General features: G+C 31.7%; 1 pseudogene; it reads right to left on the bottom strand.

Annotated features, from left to right (window-relative positions):
- Positions 1–647: 647 nt before the first annotated feature.
- LOC120208313 lies at positions 648–10,237 on the bottom strand (annotated as a pseudogene).
- Between the last annotated feature and the right edge of the window lie 11,844 nt (positions 10,238–22,081).

Raw genomic sequence — 22,081 nt, 5'->3', positions numbered from 1 at the left:
AAGTTGCCAGCTTTTGTCCTAAGCCCCCATGCCACCCTTGTCTAGAAATCCCAAGGAAATCAGCTTTGTTATCATCAAAAGTCTAATTATACTTTTGGTCCTTCCTTATTTTCCTTTAATTCAAAAATCCTCTTTTTAAGGCCATTCGAGCCCAAATTATATCTAATTAAGCCCCCACTCAGTCCAACGACTTCAATTACAAATTTCACAATGGTTCACATACCTCTGAAATCAACTCAAAACTACTAACTCGAGATTCATGGTGTTACACTATCTTTTAAGGAACAATCGCCGATCCAAATATGCTGCCAGAAACAAATTTAGTTGATAGTTTTTTATAAGTTTCATAGTATTAATATTTCCTTATAAATTTTAATATGATTTTTATATGCTTATTAAGGACTTCCTCTTGAGCTTGCTCTCACTCTCTCCATTGAGCCTCATCCTCCCATTCCATCTACCAATTCCTTTGTACTTGAATATCAATGTCATCAAACCCAAAATAAAGAAGGAAACAATAGATTGCAACTGATTTATATTCATAATCTTATATCTTTATCATCGTATCATGTCTTCCCATTCAATAAGATATGATTTTTCCTATGGGGTAGTACAGATATTATACATGATGTTGTGAGGGATCCGATACTCAAAACCAAAAACAAAAAACAAAATCCCTATAGTTCAGTTAATTTCGTCAAACAGCAGTGAATCATATATCCATCCCCTAGTGTATTGTTCTACAAATATATATAATTAGCAACAATGTAGTATAAATTGCAAATAATGGATGACAGACTGAAATTCAAAGGGCTTAGAGCCCATGTATAGGTTCAAGACTGTATTGTTTAGGAATTAAAGTTTCAAACTCCTGGTTATCCTCAGGTTTTGGCTTCTTCATGGCATCAAGAGTCTGCAAGTATGTGTAGGAAGCTGTCCGATCAAATGTAGTGCCTTGGTTACTTATTCTGCAAGACAGGAAACGGCGGAGAAGACCTTTAAGGAATGGTGCCATGCTATCTGGTTCATACTCTAGGTAGTACATGAGTCCTCCCATGCATGCACAAAATAAGGCCACCTGTGACAATTTCGGAACATCAATTCAGTAGCCAAAGAGAAGCAACATAGTTCGGTTAAAAGCACAACGATGTGGTAGATAAAGGGAGCAATCTTCTAGTCTCAACTTATAAGTGTTAGACTTGTACAAATCATGGATTGTACCATAGTTACCTAATTCATGACATTTCAGCATAAGGACCAAAGAGAAGAAGGTGACTGGCCTCGGAAACATCAAGGAAAAAGGTGGTTATCTATCTAGAGCTATTAGCACAATTAGAAGCTCTCTTGAGAACGAAGATCAAGAGCCAGAATTTTAATATGTAACTATACCTTAGCATTTTTAACATCAGGAAGCAGATGCCGGTTTATGGAAATATACCACAATGATTCTGTGGCTCGTGGAAGAACATATTGAGCAAGTTCACTGCGTCTAGATTTCTTCACCAGCAGTACAGAAAAAGCAGATAAGGCACCAGCAACCCAATATACCAGCTTGTGATCTTTTGATGCAATCTTTTGTGCATACATATAACCACCTTGCATTGCATAAGAGAAAATATCAACACCATATTCATACAAACCGATAAAGTTAGTGCGAAATGAGAAAGAAGTTACCTGAAAAATTCCAACAAATGCAGCCAAGAAACTTGTTGATTGCACATAATTTTTAACAGAAAGCCAACGTGTACGAACAGGAGATTCAATAAACTAGAAGTGTATCACAAAATAAATAAATAAATAAGGCTGAAAAATTAACTAAAATAAATTTTGCCTCAAGTTACAACAGGATAAAATTGTTGATTACTTTTGTTTGCTTTACCAGGCATAAGTGGTTTGACTCAAATACAGGAAGAGTAACCCCATAGTAAAACCCGTCGTTACCATACAGGAAGAGTAACCCCATAGTAAAACCCGTCGTTACCATTATGTTAGTATATAATATTGTATGTGTTTGTTTTTTACTACATGATTTGGTTTTTATTGGTTGTATTTGAATTGTTACTGTTTCGTTGTTTCTGCTTTAGTGACTGTCATGAGTTAGTTACGAATCTGTTAGATTTTCTGTTAGCTTACAGTTTCGCCAGCTGAGCTCAGCAGTCCTTTAAACTCTTGTATAAATTGCTGGTCTCTTGTTGAGAGAGATTTTACAGTTTATTAATAAAATGGCAGAGTATTGGCCCTCTTTCTTCCTCTCGTCTTCTTTCTTGTTTTTAGTATAGCTAGAGTGTTATAACATATTCCACACCCAACATTTGTAATGTGGCAGTACTATGTGTTCTGTCTTGGAATATATTATATATGTATGGTATGACATAGGTATATTTGTTGTTAATGCTCAAATTGTAACATATTTCTAAATGTCATTTAATTCTCTTTTAAATAGAATTAAATTATGCTTTGCAAAATAATGATTTTACCCTTATTATTTAGCCTCTAAGGTAGTGGTTAATACCACGACACGGTTAATCGGTTCTTGTTTATATATTTCATTATATATTTTTCCAGACAATGCTAATGGTTTATTTTATAGCAGTCTATTTTTCAACAATTTAGAAACAAATTCATACTATACTGCTGTTGTACAAACATGTTCGATTTTGATGGTGTGAAGCATAGTCCGGATTCAGATGGTACCAATCTTGCATCAAAACGGTACGTAATATTTGATACTGCCTGATACGATTAAGAATTGGTTTGTTTTCACACGCCTAAATGCCTAATTGAATTTATTGCATTGAAACGGTTTATGAACAGTCTGCCTCTGCCACTATGAGAACTTTAATATAAAACGTTATATATATATAAAGTATTCGTTATATAAAACGCTTTAGTTTATGACAGGCATTGATAGTGGAAAGCTGGATATGAGTTAGATATCTTGAAAAGATATTAACTATTCATGCTTTTTAAAACATATTTAAGACGTTTGAAAAGCTAAGTAATAGTTTAACCATTTGAATTGTTTTTGAAACCTTTCCGCAATTATGTTGGTAGTGTATTGATGATGGTGTTAAAACATTAATGATAGTGTTTTTAATACACTGCATGAGTTACAAATTTTATATTTTACTCATTAACCAATTTTTGATGTTGTAAAACCGTTTAATTTTTGTGTCTTTAATTCATTTACTAAGTTACAAACATTAATGATAATGTTTTACCATTGAAACCGTTCAAACATTTAATATGCTATAACTTATTGTGTCATATGTTTGTGTTCAACATATGAAATATGTTTGGAAAGGTTGGATATGAATGTAGCTTTGTAGAGTAAAGCGTTCTACAATTTATAGTTATAATTTAAAGTCTTTTTTGGGAAATATGGTCTTTAAATTTCTATACTGAATTGAACAGTTTATTAAATAGCTATATAAATGTTTGTAAATAGCTATATAGAATTTGATCTTTATAACATGATCAATTTTTCAAAGACTTATACTATAAAGTAAATGGAGAATGGATTGTTTACTTGGTAACTGAACGGGTGAATGATGCAGGGGGATCCGAGACAGATGATGCTGAGCTGTCAGATTGCACGTTGATGGCGCTGAGATACCATGAGTTGGCAGATCAGCGCAAAGGCGGGAATTGATTGTGACATGTTCCTCATTGGGTCGTTTGAGTATGTTTCGTCTTTTGGCCATAACTTTGGCTACAGGTGTCAGAACGCGCATAAGACCCCAATCCGGAAAGCTCTTTTCGACGCGCACGCTCTCCATGAGCTACGCTCCATGTGGCCTTTTTTCAACCTCAAATTCTGCCGTTTTCCCCTCCGAATCACTAGATTTAGTTATTTTTTACTATTTATGGTAATATTTCGATTGTTAATTAGGAAGTCAATTTAAATCCGATTTAGGCCGGATTTTTGGGAGATTGCTTATTTTATTTCGAATTTCAATTTAGAGTGATTTTCGGGATTTTGCTATTTTTGGCAAAATTCGAATAAGACGATTTTTTACTATAACAGTCCGCTTGTGGACTGCTTTTTTGACAGTTTTTGATTTTCTAATATTTTATTAAACCCTAGAGACTTTTTCTCTGGTTTTTGGGCGAATTTTCTCTTGTGAATCGTCTGTCAGAGCTAGCCTACAGGATAATCACTATTCTGTCTGGCGTCAGTGAACAACTAAAAAAATTGTTCATGTGAGTTGTGAACACATATTTATAAGAGATTATAGCACTTTAATTGCTATTGTGAATAATGAATGTACATAAGTTATGGAATTTATAATTGTAATTTATGTGAAGAAATGTTTTTGACGTTTGCATTGTTTGTATTTATAAATGCACAGTGATATATTGATTATGTGTTTTGAGAGGTTAATATTGAATTAATATGTCATCATCAAGTTTTGATAATCTTTGAACAACATTTACATGTTCTCCCATGTATTAGCTAACTGAATATTGATATTTGATTCCTGGGGAGATATGAAATTATTTATTCTCATGTGGGGTAATATTATACACTTCCTGGTAAAAATAATTATAATTGTTTTTGTTGTATTAATAATTTCTTTTCAGAAATTTCTAAAAAAAACACAGGGCATGTGTATTTTTTGGAGAAGTATGAAGCTGGTGAAGTTGAAATGAGAAGATTCTCCAAATCGAATAGTTGTTAAATTCATATTCGATTTCCACAATATATCGAAGATAAAGAACCAAAATTTTAAAGATAAAAATCTTATTACTATCATTAAATTATTTTAATTTTATTGCTGTTAGTAAATTATTTTTGTGACAAATCTTATATAATATTCATCTTTATTTAGAAGATTCAAAAGAGGTGTCGGTTCAGATGAAGTGACTGTCATGATAGATTTTGGGTGCATGCTAAAGACGATGATGCAAATTGCACGCATGGTGAGAATGAACAAGTCTACTTAAGAATTAAGATTCTACTTGCGAGGTTAGATTATTTAGACTTGTTGCATGCTAATTCATGCTTTTTAAATGCATACCTTTTTAAGTTAGTCTTTACTACTTAGTGGACATATTATGGATTGAGATAAGCCACTAGTAAAAGGCTAAAGCTAAGGCTGGAGTGAGCCCAAAAATGTGTATGTTTAATAAGATACCATTGTGAGTAAAAGTGTCAAGCATAATCCTTTAAAGAAGCCTTAAGAAAGAGCCATAAATGATTTATTGCAAAGTAGTGATGTGATGAGTATGAAAGTGCATGAATATGATTGGTTCTATAAAGACTTGATACATAAGTGTGCCTAGTGCACCATCTCTCTTTTATAGAAACCTACCTAGTGCATTGTTCATTACTATACTCATTATTCCAATTTATAAAATACTATGATGTGTTAATAACTCTTTAAATTTAGTGCATAAGATAATAGAGTAGAGATTAATTTAGTTGAGTAGAATATCAAATTTAGTCATAGTAAATAAAATATGTGATAGTCTCTTTAGGGCTAATATATTAAATATTATGAATGAAAAAGTGATAGACACTAGTGCTACTAAAAAATCGTTTGTAACCATTGAGTATACTTTTAAATAGAGGAAATGAAAAAGTTGTCTTTCCTAGGGAGTTGTGTTGAAATCTCTGTGAAATACTTGAGATAATTTTTCTTTTGTCATGAAAAGTGAAAAACTCCTAATAAACTTTCCATAATATTCATAATTTCCTAAATACTTTTTGAGAAGAATTAGGAAAACTTAAATTTCTTATGAATGAGAAAAAGTCATGAATGACTACTGATGAGATATAAGAAATTTTATAATCGTTTAAGATTATGCATACTAATCTTAATGATCAATAACTTCTCAAAATTTTGAGAATATAATTATGTGTAAACAAGATTTGAGTTTGTTAAACAATAATTTTATGGTTAAAACTCATAACAAACTTTATTATGTATGATTGAATCTGTGTAAGAAAATTTGTTTACACGTTGTCTGAGGCACTTGTAAATTTATTTATATCCTAAAAATGTTAGAAATTTGGGGTATCTGAAAACGATGACAAGAGTTAGAGAGTAACCTAGTTAATCTGCTTACCAAATGTTAAATTGGGAAATGGTTCTTGATTCGTCAAGGGGATGGGTCTAAAGCCCATTGGTTGAGGAATTCATGGTGGATACCCAACTTAGTTATATAAGTTCGATGTGGTCAAATAAAGCCACAAAGAAACTCATGGTGTACATTTCTATCTTCATATCCCTATGATGAATAATGTACATGCACAGGATAGATTAATTGCTCTTAATAAATTCATAGCTCAGGCTTTGGGAGGTCTTAGTGAGAAAGACTTGATGAATTTATTGACTTTGGTTGAATATATATCATTAATAAGTTCATAACCCAGTGTTGAGTGGTTGTCCTGTTGCAAATGACTCGATGAACTTATCGTTAGAGAGGATGAGTTTTCTTAAAATCATAATGAATTCAATCCCAAGATTTTGTGTGATCCTATTTGAGAATGACTTATTGGATTCACCAATTAAAGAGGTTGAATAATTATTCATAATGATTTCTTATCTCATATTATGAGTGGTTCATTTAAAATGAACTTGAAGAAATTCACCTAATTTATTGTGAGGTTGAGTTGTTATAAAAACTCTTAATTATTTATGGCCATATTTTGGGAGGTTTATGTCGAGATAAGCTTGATGAAATAACCTACGTAAGTGAGAAGGACTAGCCATCTTCTATGAAAAATGTTGGGCCGTTTTTCTAGTACATTTACAAAAATCCTGAGGAAAGAGGCCTATATATATACATTCGTATATATACTTTGTAGACACATCGAGGTCTTCAGTAGATGAAGGGGTTAGTTTTGTTTTATGAGTTCATCCTAATCTTAGAAAATTCAAGATTTGTTCACTTATCTTAAGAGAAGAATTACTCATCATCACTATGTACTATTTACATATAGGTTCACTAGTGCTTAAGCTGCTAATCTCGTTATTGTTATTCTCTTGTTTTAACTTCAATGTTCTCACTTTTTACGAAAAAATTATTTCACATTAGAGGGGATGTTGTTAATGCTAAATTTGTAACATATTTCTAAATGACATTTAATTCTCTTTTAAATAGAATTAAATTATGCTTCGGAAATAACGAGTTTACCCTTACTATTTAGCCTATAAATAATGAGCAATTTCATTCATTTGATATATCCCAAAGCAATTGTTTGTTTTAGAAACACTCTCATGGAGGGTTTCCTTGAGTTTGGGGAAGAGCAATACCATTAGAGTCCACTCCATCTTTCGGGTGTACAAAATTTGGAAAGTCGTGCTAACGTTGGAGGACCATTCGTCTATTGTAGCAATTACACACATCTGGACAAATTCGCTTCTGAGGTAGTGATTAATACCACGACACGGTTAATCAATTTTTTGTTTTTTATATTTTATTATATATTTTTTCAGTTAATAATAAGGCCTTGTTTTACTGCAGTCTATTTTCCAACAATATTCAACTCTTTCGGAGTTTTCCCACGTATTAGGAGGGTCATATCCCCATATCTATGTCCTGATGCATTGGGTGGTGTTTGACATAGGTAATTCATTGAAAATGAAGAGTCAAAGCAACATATGTGGTATTTACCTAACCCGATTTTCTATTGTTTTTTTTTTGGAAAAAAAAACGTTTCAAGTTTCAAGTTTAGTAGAGCATATGCAAGAAAGAAAAACCCATGATGACCTTTAATGGAGCTTAAAACGCTTTTAGATCATCATTATCTTGTTTCTTTCTTTCTTATAAACAGAATCACATGATGGGAAAGTTCAAAAACGAAAAGAAAAGCAGTATGTTATGCAAAATGTTACCTTTTGCAGGTGAAGAACAACGAATGGCACAAAAGTCAAGGAATGGCACCAAAGAATCGCAAGAGAAAAGCAGTTATAAAACAAGAAATTTTCCACTCATTTGTTAACCTGACAAACAAGATCGGATGTAAATGTGGGATGCAAATACGTGTCCAGTAAGGTTATTGAATTCTTTAATTTTTTCCAAGTAATTAGAGGACCATACCAATGTGATCATATTAAAAAAAGTGTTGTATATAAGATTAGAAGTTTTTAAAACTTTTTAGACTTAGTATCATCTCCTAGTTTTTTTTCATTGGTAAGTTGCTTACCCTTTTTTTGTCTTTATAGATCAACGGCGACACTAACTTTAATGTTAGTTGTCAACCTTCGGTTTGCTTTATTTTCCTTTTATTTTTTATTTTCAATAAGTTTGCATGTATGACATGTTTTCTTCTGCCTTTATGACACGTTTTCTTTTGTCTTTTGATGCGGTTTTCATCTATTTGGTCATTGTTTTCACTTATCTTTTTATAAGGGTTGATTAGACATCGCCACGACTGGTCAATATTGCGCTTATCTGTTATATTGTTGATCTTCCCTACTTTCGACACTTAGATTTGGGTACCAGTTATGCATTCATGGATAACTTTTCACGTTGCTCGAGTTTGATTTATGGTTTGTCGGTGTTCTTTCAGTAGTTTGATCCTTTTTTGTGGGTTGTTTGTCGATGCAATCAGGTTTGTTTGTATCTATTTTTATTCGAGTTTTCTTGGTTAGATTTTAATCTTTCCTTGTATGGTCCTTATGTTATCTTAAGTTGCTAGTTTTGTTTCAATGATTATAAAAAATTGTTCTAATTATTTGCTTAATTTAATATTATGATTGTAAATTTTTATTGTAATTTAGGATATTTTCTATTTTGAATAAAATTAACGATTTCATTGAAGAAAAAAATGTGTTGTATACATATACTTGAAAAATAACATATTTATGGCATTATGAATGTTTCATAGCTATCTAAAATTGATGTACATGGAGGAACAGGAAAAGAAGAAGTCCAGAAGTGTGAAGTAAACACTTGGCCACAAAAAGCAATATGAACTTGATATTATGACCTGGGCACATAATAAAGCAAAAAACAGAGAATCACCAAGGTTCCAGTGGCTTCCCCCTAAGTGAAACTTATTTTTTTCCTTTGCAGTATTATAAGCACAATGAAGAAAAAAGAAAGATATTAGAAGAAAAAATAATTTCTATGAATGATTTCAAATAGCCTTGAAAAATTACTATTTTAAAAAATGCATGAGTATACCTGAGCTACTCCAGCCAGAAGATACAGTGCAAGCGTGCGTTTTCTGTTTGAATCATCTAAAGCTAAAACAGAAAAGCCTGCAATTGAACCTGCTAAAATTCTGTTTCATCAAACAATGAATTAAAAATTCAGTTTCTAATGGAAATATCCATATAGAACCAAAACAGAGAAGCCGAAAGCAAGGCCTTATATTCGATATATATAGTGAACTTGTGCATTCAATGGTGTGTCTCTCTTAGTTTTCTTAGTTTCCATCGTCCCCTCACCCTAAGCAAGCATGTGGAGCTATTATAGTGCAAATAACCTTCTCCTAGGTTCATGTGGAGACAAAGTGTGCGGACATCGGGAATCAAGTGGATGGTATGTCTCTCTAGGATGATACCTAGGGACAGTTTGGTAAAGAAAGTAGAAAGCTTTGGCAAAGATTTCCATTGGTGTTGGCCACACAGGGTCGTCAGCATGATCATACGGCGGCTGATCACCTCTAGCCCCCGTCCTCTAGAGCTCCTCCAAGGCCTCCCTCAATCGCACTTCCGCTTCTCGCAGCAGTCGTTCAGCCGCAACGCTGTCAACCAACAAGGCAACAACTACGACGAGGGATTCATGTTTTTGGACAAAGTAGTTATTTTGGACTCCGTGCGTCCACTGGTTGGTATTGGGAAGGAAGACAAAAGAAATTATAAAGTAAATTGAGTTTAGTTTTTGGCTTAAATATCAAAATAAGTGACTAAACTATAGCGCTTTTTAGGAGTAGGTGTCTACAATATTTTTTGAATGATCTCTGTATTTAATGTTACAAATGTTAACACTTTAAGTGTCTAGGTCGTAATTGTTGTTAGTTTTTCCATGACACGTGTTATATTATGATAATTTAATAAAATAAATTAAATATATTATTAAATTTATAAAAAAAACCATATTTTTTTAAATTACAAAAAAATCTCTAAAATCTCCAAATTCTAAACCTAACGCTAACTGCACCTCCATTTCCGGCCACATCTATTGCCTCCAACAGCTCCCTTACCATCCTTGTAGTCATATGGCGATGTCCTTTATATGGAGTCGTTGTGGTCTTTCGATGGTAGCCATTTTGTCGCATTCGTCAGAGTAGATTTCATCGCAATTTTAGGGGTCTTCGGCTGCTGTTATGTGATTATTCGTTGAAAAAATAAAATTTTTAAAATTACTTGAGGGCAACATGTGTCACTTAACGAAGAAAATTAACGATATTTATGGTCCAGACATCTAAAATGGAAACGTTTACAACGTTAGGTACCGAGATCATTCAAAAATACTACTGTAAGCACTTATTTATGAAAAATGCTATAGTTTAGGTACTTCTTTTTTATTTAAACCTAGCTTTTTCATTTATTTCTAGTTTTGGGGTTAAATATCTTATCTCAGTTAAACACATACATCATTCTACCATTTTTACCTTGTTTATCTAATAAAGATTTTAACTTTGGAGATAGAAAATGGAGGTTGAAGCTAAGGATGGAGACAAAATGCCAACTGTTTTTGCTAAATTTGAGGCAGCCATCGTTGTTCCAAAGGAGATTTGTCCACTACTTTTTTAATAAACCCATTACTGAATCAGCAAAAAGTTGCAAACCTAGGGATTGTCTCAGGAAAGGCGGGCTAATATACGGTTAAGAAACGGCGTGACAGAAAATTTAATAAGATACTTAACAAAGTCGGTTTAGCACTATCGAAAATGTTGAGTAATAATAATGTTGCATGTGGAAAATATGAAGAAATATTAAAAAAATTAGCAACCAGCAAACTTAGCTTTTCGGTAGGTATCGATACCGTGCACAAAAGTATCGATATATATAGTAATATATAAGAAAGTGATGAAAACCGGTTAAAAGTAGACATGTATCGATACCTTTATAAGTATATTATAAAAGTACCGATACTTTAGTGATTCAAAAGAATTGCAATAAAAGCGCCTATAAAGTATCGATACCTTACACACATGTATCGATATATGAGAATATAACAGGTTCAAATTTGAGAAATCCAGTTTCAATTTGACAAAACAGGTAACGAATTTGACAAAATCGATTGGAAATTGACAAAATCAATTGAAATTTGACAAAATTGGTTTCAATTTGAGAAAATCGGTAAAGAGCTATTGAAATTGTTGAAATTTGTATTGATACATGTGTAAGTATATGTACCAAAGTATCGATACTATAGGAATTTAAAAGGAATGGAAAAAGGAAAATTTCATCGAAAGTATCAATACTATACACACATGTATCGATACATGACAATATAACCGGTAAAGAGATACTAGAATGGTTGAAATTTGTATTGATATTTTTATAAGTATATGCACCATAGTATTGATAGTTTATAAATTTAAAAGAATTGCAACAATAGCGCCTATAAAGTATCGATACCTTAGACACATGTATCGATACATGACAATATAACAAGTTAAAATTTGACAAAATCGATTTTAATATGACAAAATTGGTAAAGCACTAACGGATATGTTGACGGTATCGATACTTTTATAAGTATATGTATCATAGTATCAGTACTTTAGGAATTGAAAAGAAATGAAGAAATGAAAATGTATCGAAACTATCGATACCTTACACAAAAGTATCGAGACTTGGGTAATGGTATCGATTAAATATAAATAACAAAACCGGTTAAAATATTAAATACATTGCTACATTTCTCTGAAATAAATAGAAGACGACTGTAGTTTTTGAAATCGAAGCGTATTAGTTGCTACGAAATAGAAGCAAAGCGTTTTTGAAAGCACAGTTGTTTGTTTGTTGCAACATTCGAATCGAAAAGTATGTTGTTGAAACCCTAGTTTTTTAGTATTACAGTATTCAGAAATAGGGATTAGGTTTATGGGTTTGGGGTTTTGAAGTAAAGAAGGATTTGAGACCAATTATAGGTAGAAAGTGATATTGTAGGTAGAAAATAAATATCAATACTTTTATATAATATTATAGGTATAAAATGATATTGTATGTCGTATAAAGGTAATGATACTTGTAGTAGAGAATATTTACATTCTTTGAAGGAAACCTGGTTACTACGGTTACTATAGGATTAGTTATCGATACTTGTATATTGAATAAATTGTATGTAACTTGTATTTGATTTGATTTGAGTTAATTTAATGTTTGAATGTTCATAAACTAATATATGAAGGAAAAATGAAGTCAATGGATCTTGCAATTGTTGTTCGCAATGATAACACTGAAATGGAGCCCGAGAGTATCAACAATGAAGTAAATCGAAAACAACCACTGGGTGGATATATGTACTTCTAGTAAGTATCAATGTATTTGTGTAATTGTTGTTGAAATGGTAATTGAATTAAAGTATTTAAGAACTTTAAATTGATTACAAATTTTAAATCTTGACAATATGACTGAATTACAAAGGATAAAGGAAGCTGGTAATTACAACATCGGTTCGGTATGTAAACTAAAATTGATATTGAGTATTATTTAGCGTTAATTTATTGATTAAGAAACGTTTATGCTTAATTTCAGGTGTTGGAGAAATGGATTTCGATGAGTGATGCTGAGAAGGAACCGTATGTGATACGGTCCAAAAAGGATAGACAACAATATAAAGATTGGAGGAAATCACATGAAAAGAATGTATTCATTAAACTTGTAAATACTATGATAAACGATATATAAAAACACTAACATTATATATTTTTTAATAATATAGGAAGTGTCGACAAGGTGTAGCATCAAAAGATTGAACTCCATAATTGAACACCTGAAGGAGAATAATAAAGTTCATGTGCTGGAAGAAATGGGGTTTGGATCTTTGATCGGAGTGAGGGATAGACCAATTCAGAGGGAATTGTGTCAATTTTTTATGGAGGAATTTAATGTACAAAAATGTAGAGTTCAATATGGTGATTATTCATTAGAACAAAGAACTGGAAAGCACTTGCAAAGAAATATAATATAAAGCCCAAGGTGAAATATGCTGGACATGTGGAGGAAATTAAAAGTGAAGCTTACGACGGGGATAACTTGTAAGCTCGAGTACTATTGTACCTTGTCGAAATCTTTCTTTGTCCAACGGGTGATACATCCCCGAGCAAGGACAATATGAAGTTGATTTGTAATGAAGGCTTGACAGGTGAATTGGATTGGGCTAAATATGTCCACGCCAGATTGATTGAATCAATAATTAGCTTTCAGAAGGGTCGAAACCAGACATACCTCAAAGGGTGCAAAACAATCATAGAGGTAGATTAATTGAATGATGTGTTGGGTTAGAAAACTTGTAAGTATAATTATTATATAAAATGATAAATTTGATTATAAATGCAGGTTGTATTGTTTGATTTTTGGTATGACTGTGCAAGTGTGTCGGCATTCCATATAACTGAAGTGGCACGTATCTCTGCATAGGGGGAGGAATAAATAGTTTGGGTGATGTAAAATTGAAGTTGGAAAGACCGAGCAAGAAAGAAAAGGTGATGAAAGTAATTATATAGTATTAAGAATATAAAAATGTATTAATATTGTAATTTAATTTTGAAGGTTATTGGCAAGGAGGTAGAGGAGGAAGATGAGGAAGAAGAGTAGGTATTAGGGGATTATGGTCAGGGTAGTTCAAGTAAATATGACATTTTGATGTCTGAGTTGGTGCAGCTAAAAAAACCATTTCTGATTGTTTATAAAGGCAATATAGAATTGAAGAGGAAATTGAGAGCCTTAAGGGGTAAGTGAGTGGAATAATTGAAGGAGTGGTGAAATAAGTGGTGGAATTTAGGGGTGAAATTAAGGGGGTGATGAGAGTTGTTCAAAAAAATTAACGAAGGGGAAAATGAGGGCTGAAATAAAAGATATGAAGAGTTATGTGGAGAAAAAAATATGATGAATTTAAAAAAGAATATGAAGAAAAGTTGGATACAGTGAGGAGGAATGATGTTAATGTTATGTAGACACCAGAGATTGTAATCTATGCTGAACTGGATTCAGAATGTCCTGCACCTAAGAAGAAGAAGCAGGAGGTAAGATGAATAAAAGAAAATTGAATTTGATTTTTATTATTGTGTTGTGACTAATAATTGTGCCTCAAAATTGTAGGTTGAAAAAGTGAAAATACCAAAAGAAATTGGTGCATTTGAAAGTGGAATGTGTGAATATATATGGAATAGTGGGTTACCATTGAGGTCAGTAATATATATTGTTTTGTGAGTGATATTTAAATATTTAATGACAAAACATTAATCCAAATTTATTATACAACGATATTGTAATCGAATTGGGAAATCAATACGCCACAGTATCCGACGTTACAACGTTGAAACCTATAGCATGGGTTAGCAGTGTGGTAAATAGAAAATATAAACTGTTAAAACCTAGTGAATATGTTGTAATTGTGTAATTAATTTTGTTAAGTTATTGATTGGTTGGCTGGGTGTTGGTTAATGATTCGAAGAAGATACCGGGGAAGCGGAAGATTGGCTACCTTTCATTCAACTTTGCGGTGAGTTAAATTCATAAATGTTGAAAAGTAGTGTTTTGGATGGTCAATTAATGATGATTGTAAAAGAAATGCAGAATATGGCGTTGGAACAAAAGGCAATTATTGACCATGTTGCGGGTTTTTGGGAGTGTATATTGAAAGACTATTCGAAATTAACCAAGTGTGACATGGTAAAATACCATATGATTTGCAAATGGTGTTTTGTATTTAAATATTTATAAAGAAATGTTGTGTATTTTGTTAAATTGGATGTGACATTTATTGTAGATTCTTATTACAATAAACGATAGTCAGACCCATTGGTATATGCTGGTGTTGGATAAGGTTTCTCGTGTTGCAATGGTTTATAATAGTCTATTTACATTGCCAAGGGCCAGAAAGAGAGTGCAATATGCAAGGAAATTGGTATGTATGAAAGGAAACAATAATTTATAATGCATAATTTTTTTGCAATATAACTTGATTTTTTTAATGCATATGACCATAATACATAAATATAATAACGAGGAGATTTTTGTAAATGCATGTGGGCAGCAGAAGGTCCCATTGAAAGATTTCAAATTTGTGGAGCATAAAATGAATGCACAACTGAATGGGTATGTAATGTTAGCATAAATTGAATGCGTAATTTATAAGGGTTTCATATGTTATATTTGTGGTATTCAATTTTTTTAATAGATATGATTGCGGCATTTATGTGATGACGTGGATGGAAGGGATCGTTACTATACGTCAACGGATTATTTAGTAAGTGAAATGAAAAATTACTTTGCGGTTAAAATTTTAAAAGTCGTAGATTGAATGATGTGGTTAACATACTGTCAATTTGAATATAGGTTGTTAGATATTGGGATCGTATGAGAAAATTAAACAATCTCATAAGCCATGATTAAAATAAAATGAGAGATGTGTTGACAATGGCTTGCATAAGACACATGGAAAAACATATGTGATGATGTAATCTAAATTTTGTATGTGAATGAAATTAGTCCAGTATGCTTCTCAAACAACATGCATGCAGAAAGTATCGATACTTATAACTTCGAAACTGATTAGTTTAAAGCTATAGGTAAATTTACAATGTAAACGATAAAAATCTACCGGATTAATGATAATAGGCGTAAACATAAAGTATCGATACTCTTTGTGTAGGCATCGATACTTTTAGTCCAATATGCTTCTCAAACAACATGCACGCAGAAAGTATCTATACATGTATTACAAGTATCGATACTTATAATTTCGAAACCTATTACATTGAAGTAATAGGTAAATTTACAATGTAAACAGTAAAAATCTATCGGTTTAATGATAATAGGCGTAAACATAAAGTATTGATACTCTTTGTATAGGTATCGATACTATTAGTCCAATATGCTTCTCAAATAACATGCACACAAAAAGTTTTGATACACGTAACACAAGTATTGATACTTACAAATTTGAAACCTATTGCTTTAAAGTAACAGGTAAATTTACAATGTAAACGATAAAAATCTACTGGTTTAATGATAATAGCCATAAACATAAAGTTTCGATACTTTTTGTATAGGTATCAATACTTTCAATCTAAACAACACTGATACTTTTTGTATAGGTATCGATACTTTCGATCTAAACAACATCGATACTTTCAACACAATTGCTTATATTAAACCAATTAACTAGTTATGTTAACAATATTTTACCATTTACAGTACTATTAACCTATAAACAAACAGATACCACATTTTTTTCGTCTTTATTATTTTTAAAAAAATGAATCAATCCTTGATACTTGTAATCAAAAACCCTAAACCCAAAAGGTAGAAAAGAACTCTTTCACTCCGACGAATACCGCCGTTCAGAAATATTGCACCATTCAAGCTTCCTAAAACATCCCTTGCACTGGACACATTTCTTCAAACTATTACGATAAAAGTTGTAGGTACATTTATTTAGATTTTGTCCTAAATTAGGGTAGTTATTTTGGGAATCGATTGTTTTTTCCTTAATGTGCTTGTGTTCCATGTAACAGCCTCTATATCTACTCCTAAAATGGCTCCAAAATATTCGATACGCAGTTCTTCTCAACCAAAACCTTCTTCTCAACCAAGTTCATCTTCTCAACCAAGATCTTCTTATCAAGTAAGGGATTATGCCGATACAAACAACTTTAGAATCGTTGAAGATAAAGAAAAAAATTTATCGGCATTTTAAAGCAAGAAAGATTCGTCTTGAACGTGTTGCTGACATGGATTTCATGTTCGATGAAAAATATAAATTTGATTTCAAATAGATATTTACAGATTGGGGTTGGCTTTAATTTCTTGGTGTAGAACTAAAATATTTCCCAACCTTTGTTCGAGTGTTCTACAATAATGCTTCATTCCACCGTGAGCCTAATAGGAACAACATCATTAGAATTAAAACTCATGTAATGGGAAAAGATATATATATATATATATCCAGAATCTATTGTTGCAGGTATAGGTGTCGAGAATAAAGGGGATTCTGATGAAACTAATTTAGATCCTACAATTAAACGTGTGGATAGAAATAGCCCCATTCACCTATATGTGGAGTCTAGAGTGTTTCACAAAATGTTCACTTGCTTTATTCAGCCTTGCGGTGGAAAATTTTTTGTAATTTAAGATATCTATTATTGGTGGTTAGCGAAGTATAGCTAAAAAACCACTCCAAACATTGCACAATTGATATTTCAGACACTTGTTAATTTAGTCAGAAAGGGTGAATCTGTTACAACTTCACTACCATATGGATATGTCATTACCCATCTGTTGTAGAAGAACGAAGTGGATTTTTTGCTTGACTCCCCCTTGATCGATTTTCTCATAAGATTGACATGTTATCCATGAATAAAGTCGTATATGAATTTATTGAAAATGTTGGTTGGAGTAAAAAATATGGCATTGGAGTAGAATAAGAGAAAGAGCAATTGGACCCTATTGACAATGACGACCACCAACCGATAGAAAACGCTCCGATGGAAGATGCTAGAGCGAAAAGGATATTACAATGAAGTCGGTAATGGAATACATGGTTAATTTTTTAGAGCATTTTGATTCTAATGTAGGGCACATTAATAACCAACTCGAGGAAATGTGAGCTGATATTTCATCATCGTGTGATGAAGTCTCCAACTTGCGTAACGAATTCCGTCAATGACATCATATGATTTAGGTAATTCATTATTTATGTTCTAAATGTTTATATGTTGTAAAATGTATTTGCTTTTCTTATAACAGAAGTGGACAACCAAGTGCTGAATGAAGAGGATGAGATTACAGATGATGATGAAGATCCAAACAAATATATGGTGTCTCTAACACCATCGACAAGAAAACTTGTCATTTTTTATGTCAATGGAATCCTTGCCTACTTTTCAAAAAAATCCCAAAGGTTTTAAATTTGTTCATTTCTATACATTATTTTAACATATAAACGTATAATTTCAATGTCATTTTGTTCATGTTGTAGATGTTATGCTGAGACCAGGTGTATATGAATTTCTTCATTTTTGTTTAGAAAATTTTGTTGTTGCCATTTGGTCTTTCAAGTTGAGGTAAGCATTGTTAAGCAATTGAATTACTATAGATAAATGGATAATTTAAAATTGGATGTTAATCTTATAATTTTTTAACAATCTCAGGCATAACATTGATCGTACACTTCACAAACTACCTTTATTAAGTGACCACTTTATATTCTTTTCGGTAAGATGCATGTCATTTTGCGTTGCTTACTTTTATTTGTTTATGATTCCTACAAATTTATGTGTGACTGTTCGTATGAACAGGATCAAGAAAAGTGAAAAAAAAGATATTGTTACATACTGTAAAGATCTGTAAGATGTTTGGAATGCGTTTCCTCAATACAACCCGGGAAATACACTGTTGGTGGATGATTCAGCTGAAAAAAGTTATTTATAATCTAGTAAGTTGCATTTTTGCCATATGTTCTTTCAATTAAGCTATATTTTTATACATTGGTTGATTTACAATTTATGTATTTATATAACAATATAGTTACATATGTCCACATCCCTTTGACGCTTCATCTTGGAATGACAATGCTTTAGGTATGACACAAATTTATGCCTACTTATACGAAATTGGTTTCTTATTACATTATTAAACATGTTTCGTTTTCTCATTTCAATTATTTATATATGTCCTCAGCAAAAGGCAAAAACATATGTGAGTATTTGGAAAATTTGTCGAAGGCGCCTAATGTTCCGGACTTTGTCACAAATAACCCTTTTTCTTTGGTATAATTTATTTGTGGGTAGACTATTAGAACATTGTTATGTATAACATTGTTTTGTATGTTTAGTTTACTTATATTGTGTGTATATTTTCAATCCATATACATAATGCACTATTTTCAATTTAAATGTACTCAAACATATAAAACAAAAAATGTATATTTTAATATTCCACAATACAACATGTGACCTACACGGTAAAGATTCCATTCTGATTGGGCACTGTAAAGAATCCAATTTGACTATCTCGTCTTTTCTTCTATATGACTACTTTATTTCTTTGAATCAACTCAGCTTTGAACTGAACCAATATTGTCTTTCCCTGCTTTTTGGCTGATAACACGTGTTACTTGAATGGTATAAACACTTGTGCAAATTTGAATTTGAATTTCAATTTGAATTTCAATTTGAGCTCCAATATAAATATGAGATTTGTCAACCTTTGTTCCCTTAAGACAACAACATGCTCATTGCCTTGGGAAGTAACATCAAATGCCATTTGTAAGATTCTTTCCTTTTTAACTTAGACAATTTTCATGTTATCATTGATTAATCCTAATTCCCATTGTTTCTTTCCTACATGAAACACGAGGGAAATCCCGACCATCATAATTTTGAAGCACAAGCTAGAAGATTGGATGTGTGAATAATACCTTTCGGATATGATCCATTTCATCCAGATCATGAAGATAGGATAACCGTTAACCAAAACTGTCGAAGAGAAACATACCTGATATAGAAGCAGATGCAAATTTAAAATATCGACGGTGATGCATCTGGTTCTCAAACAGTTAAAGATTCATAAACGTTTCGGACTTATGATTTGGGTGGTATATGGAAAATGTAACCAAGGACAACAAAAAATCTTGAGAATTAAGAGATACAACTTGTAATATTAATAAAAATAATTGATCGATACATATGTATAAAGTATCGATGCTTAGAAGTTTACCAGTGTAATGAAAATAGGCTTAAATGACCAGTATCGACACATTGTTAATTTACCTATTACTTTAAGGTAATAGGTTTCAAAATTCCAAGTGTTGATACTTGTTATTTACGTGTGTATCTTCCATTCTTTAATATTATTATTAGAAAATATACCTTTTAATTCTCAAGAATTTTGATTGTATTTGGCTGCATTTCTCGTGTAGCACCCAAATCATAAGTCCAATATGCTTCTGATGCTTTACATGTTTGAGAACCAGATGCATCACCTTTGAGATTTTAAATATGCATATGCTTCTACATCAGCTATGTTTCTCTTAGACGGTTTTGGTTTACGGTTATCCTATCTTCATCTAGATGAAATGGATTCGAACCGGAAGGCATTCTTCACATATCCAATCTTCTATCTTGTGCCTCAAAATTATGATGATCGGGATTTCTCTCGCATTTTATGTTGGTTGATTGCTCTGAATATATCACAACATTTGATCTCCGAAGCATTGTTGGTTGATTTGTTGGGATTTTACGAAGAGTTTTTGGTTGATTTCTCCATATCATTTGATAGAAGATGAATGAGTTATTACAATATTGTACACCTACTCCATGTATCGACAATATTAATTTTGAAACATTAATTGCATAGCTTCTGTTTCATACTTACGTTTCTGTATAGATACCCATACTATAAGTATATGTATTTTATATTTGAAGATTGTTGAAATATCAATACTAGTTATAAAAGTATTGTACACCTACTTCAAATTTCACTATTATTGTAAAACAATATGCATGTAAATGTATCGATACACATTATTAAATTATCAATTTTTATAATTTCGAAAACAAAGTTTCGATACTTAGAATTTTGAAACGTATTACTTTAAAGTATTTCATAAATTTATAATGTAAACGGTAACAAATCTATCAGTTTAATGATAATATGTGTAAACATAACATATCGATACTTATTATTCCAGTATACATCTCAAACAATTTGCACACACAAAGTATCGATACCGTCATAACACGTATCAATACTTATAATATTGAAACCTATTTCTTTAAACTAATAAGTAAATTTACAATATAAACGGTAAAAATCTACCGGTTTAATGATAATAGGCGTAAACATAAAGTATCGATACTTATTATAGAGTATCGATACTTTTATTCTCGTATGCATCTAAAATAATTTGTATGCAAAAAAGTATCAATACACATGTATAAAGTATCGATACACGGAATTTTGAAACCGATTACTTTAAAGCTATGGGTAAATTTACAATGTAAATGGTAAAAGTCTACTGGTTTAATGATAATAGGCGTAACCATCAAGTATTGATTCGTTTTGTATAGGTATTGATACTTTTAGTCCAGTATGCTTCTCAACAATTTGTACGAACAAAGTATTTATACACATGTATTAAGTATCGATATGCGGAATTTTGAAACCTATTACTTTAAAGTTGTAGGTAAATTTACAATGTAAACGGTGAAAGTCTATCAGTATATTGATAATAGACATAAATACAAGTATCAATAGTGTCTATATAGGTATCGATATTTTTACACATGTAACGAATTTGACAAAAGCGATTGGAAATTGACAAAACCGGTTAAAATTTAACAAAACCGATTGAAATTTGACAAAATGAGTAAAAATTTGACAAAACTGGTTAAAATCTGACAAAGTATCGATATTGTATGAATTTAAAGGAAATGAAAAAAGGTAAATGTCTCGAAAGTATACCTTGCACACGTGTATCGATATATGACAATATAACAGGTTGAAGTTTGAAAAAAAAAACTAGTTTCAATTTGAAAAAACCGGAAAAGAGATATCAAAATGGTTAACATTTGTATCGATACGTTAATAAGTATATGCACCAAAGTATAGGTACTTTAGGGATTTCATAGGGGAAAAGATGAAATGGAAGTTAATTACTCATATTCTTCTTCTTCCCATAGGTGGTACTCTTCTCTATAGCAAAAGGTAAATCTCATTTAATTAGTTTTTCCTTTCGATTATGGTTTCTTATTACAACCTTAAGTGATATATAAGCTTAAGAAAGGATTAAATAAGGTTAAAACTAGGAGATGGATGAGTTATTAGATATTAGAGAAAATGAGTTTTTGGAGGATATGTTGGAATATGAGTTTTTAATGATGTTTATTAGAAGCTTTAGATATGAGTAAAAACATGTTAGAAAAAAATGGTGTGATTCTTAG

The sequence above is a fragment of the Hibiscus syriacus genome, unplaced genomic scaffold (assembly GCF_006381635.1).
Source record: "Hibiscus syriacus cultivar Baekdansim isolate YM2019G1 unplaced genomic scaffold, ASM638163v2 tig00016212_pilon, whole genome shotgun sequence".
NCBI lineage: Eukaryota > Viridiplantae > Streptophyta > Magnoliopsida > Malvales > Malvaceae > Hibiscus > Hibiscus syriacus.
This window is presented reverse-complemented; position numbering and strand designations above follow the sequence as displayed.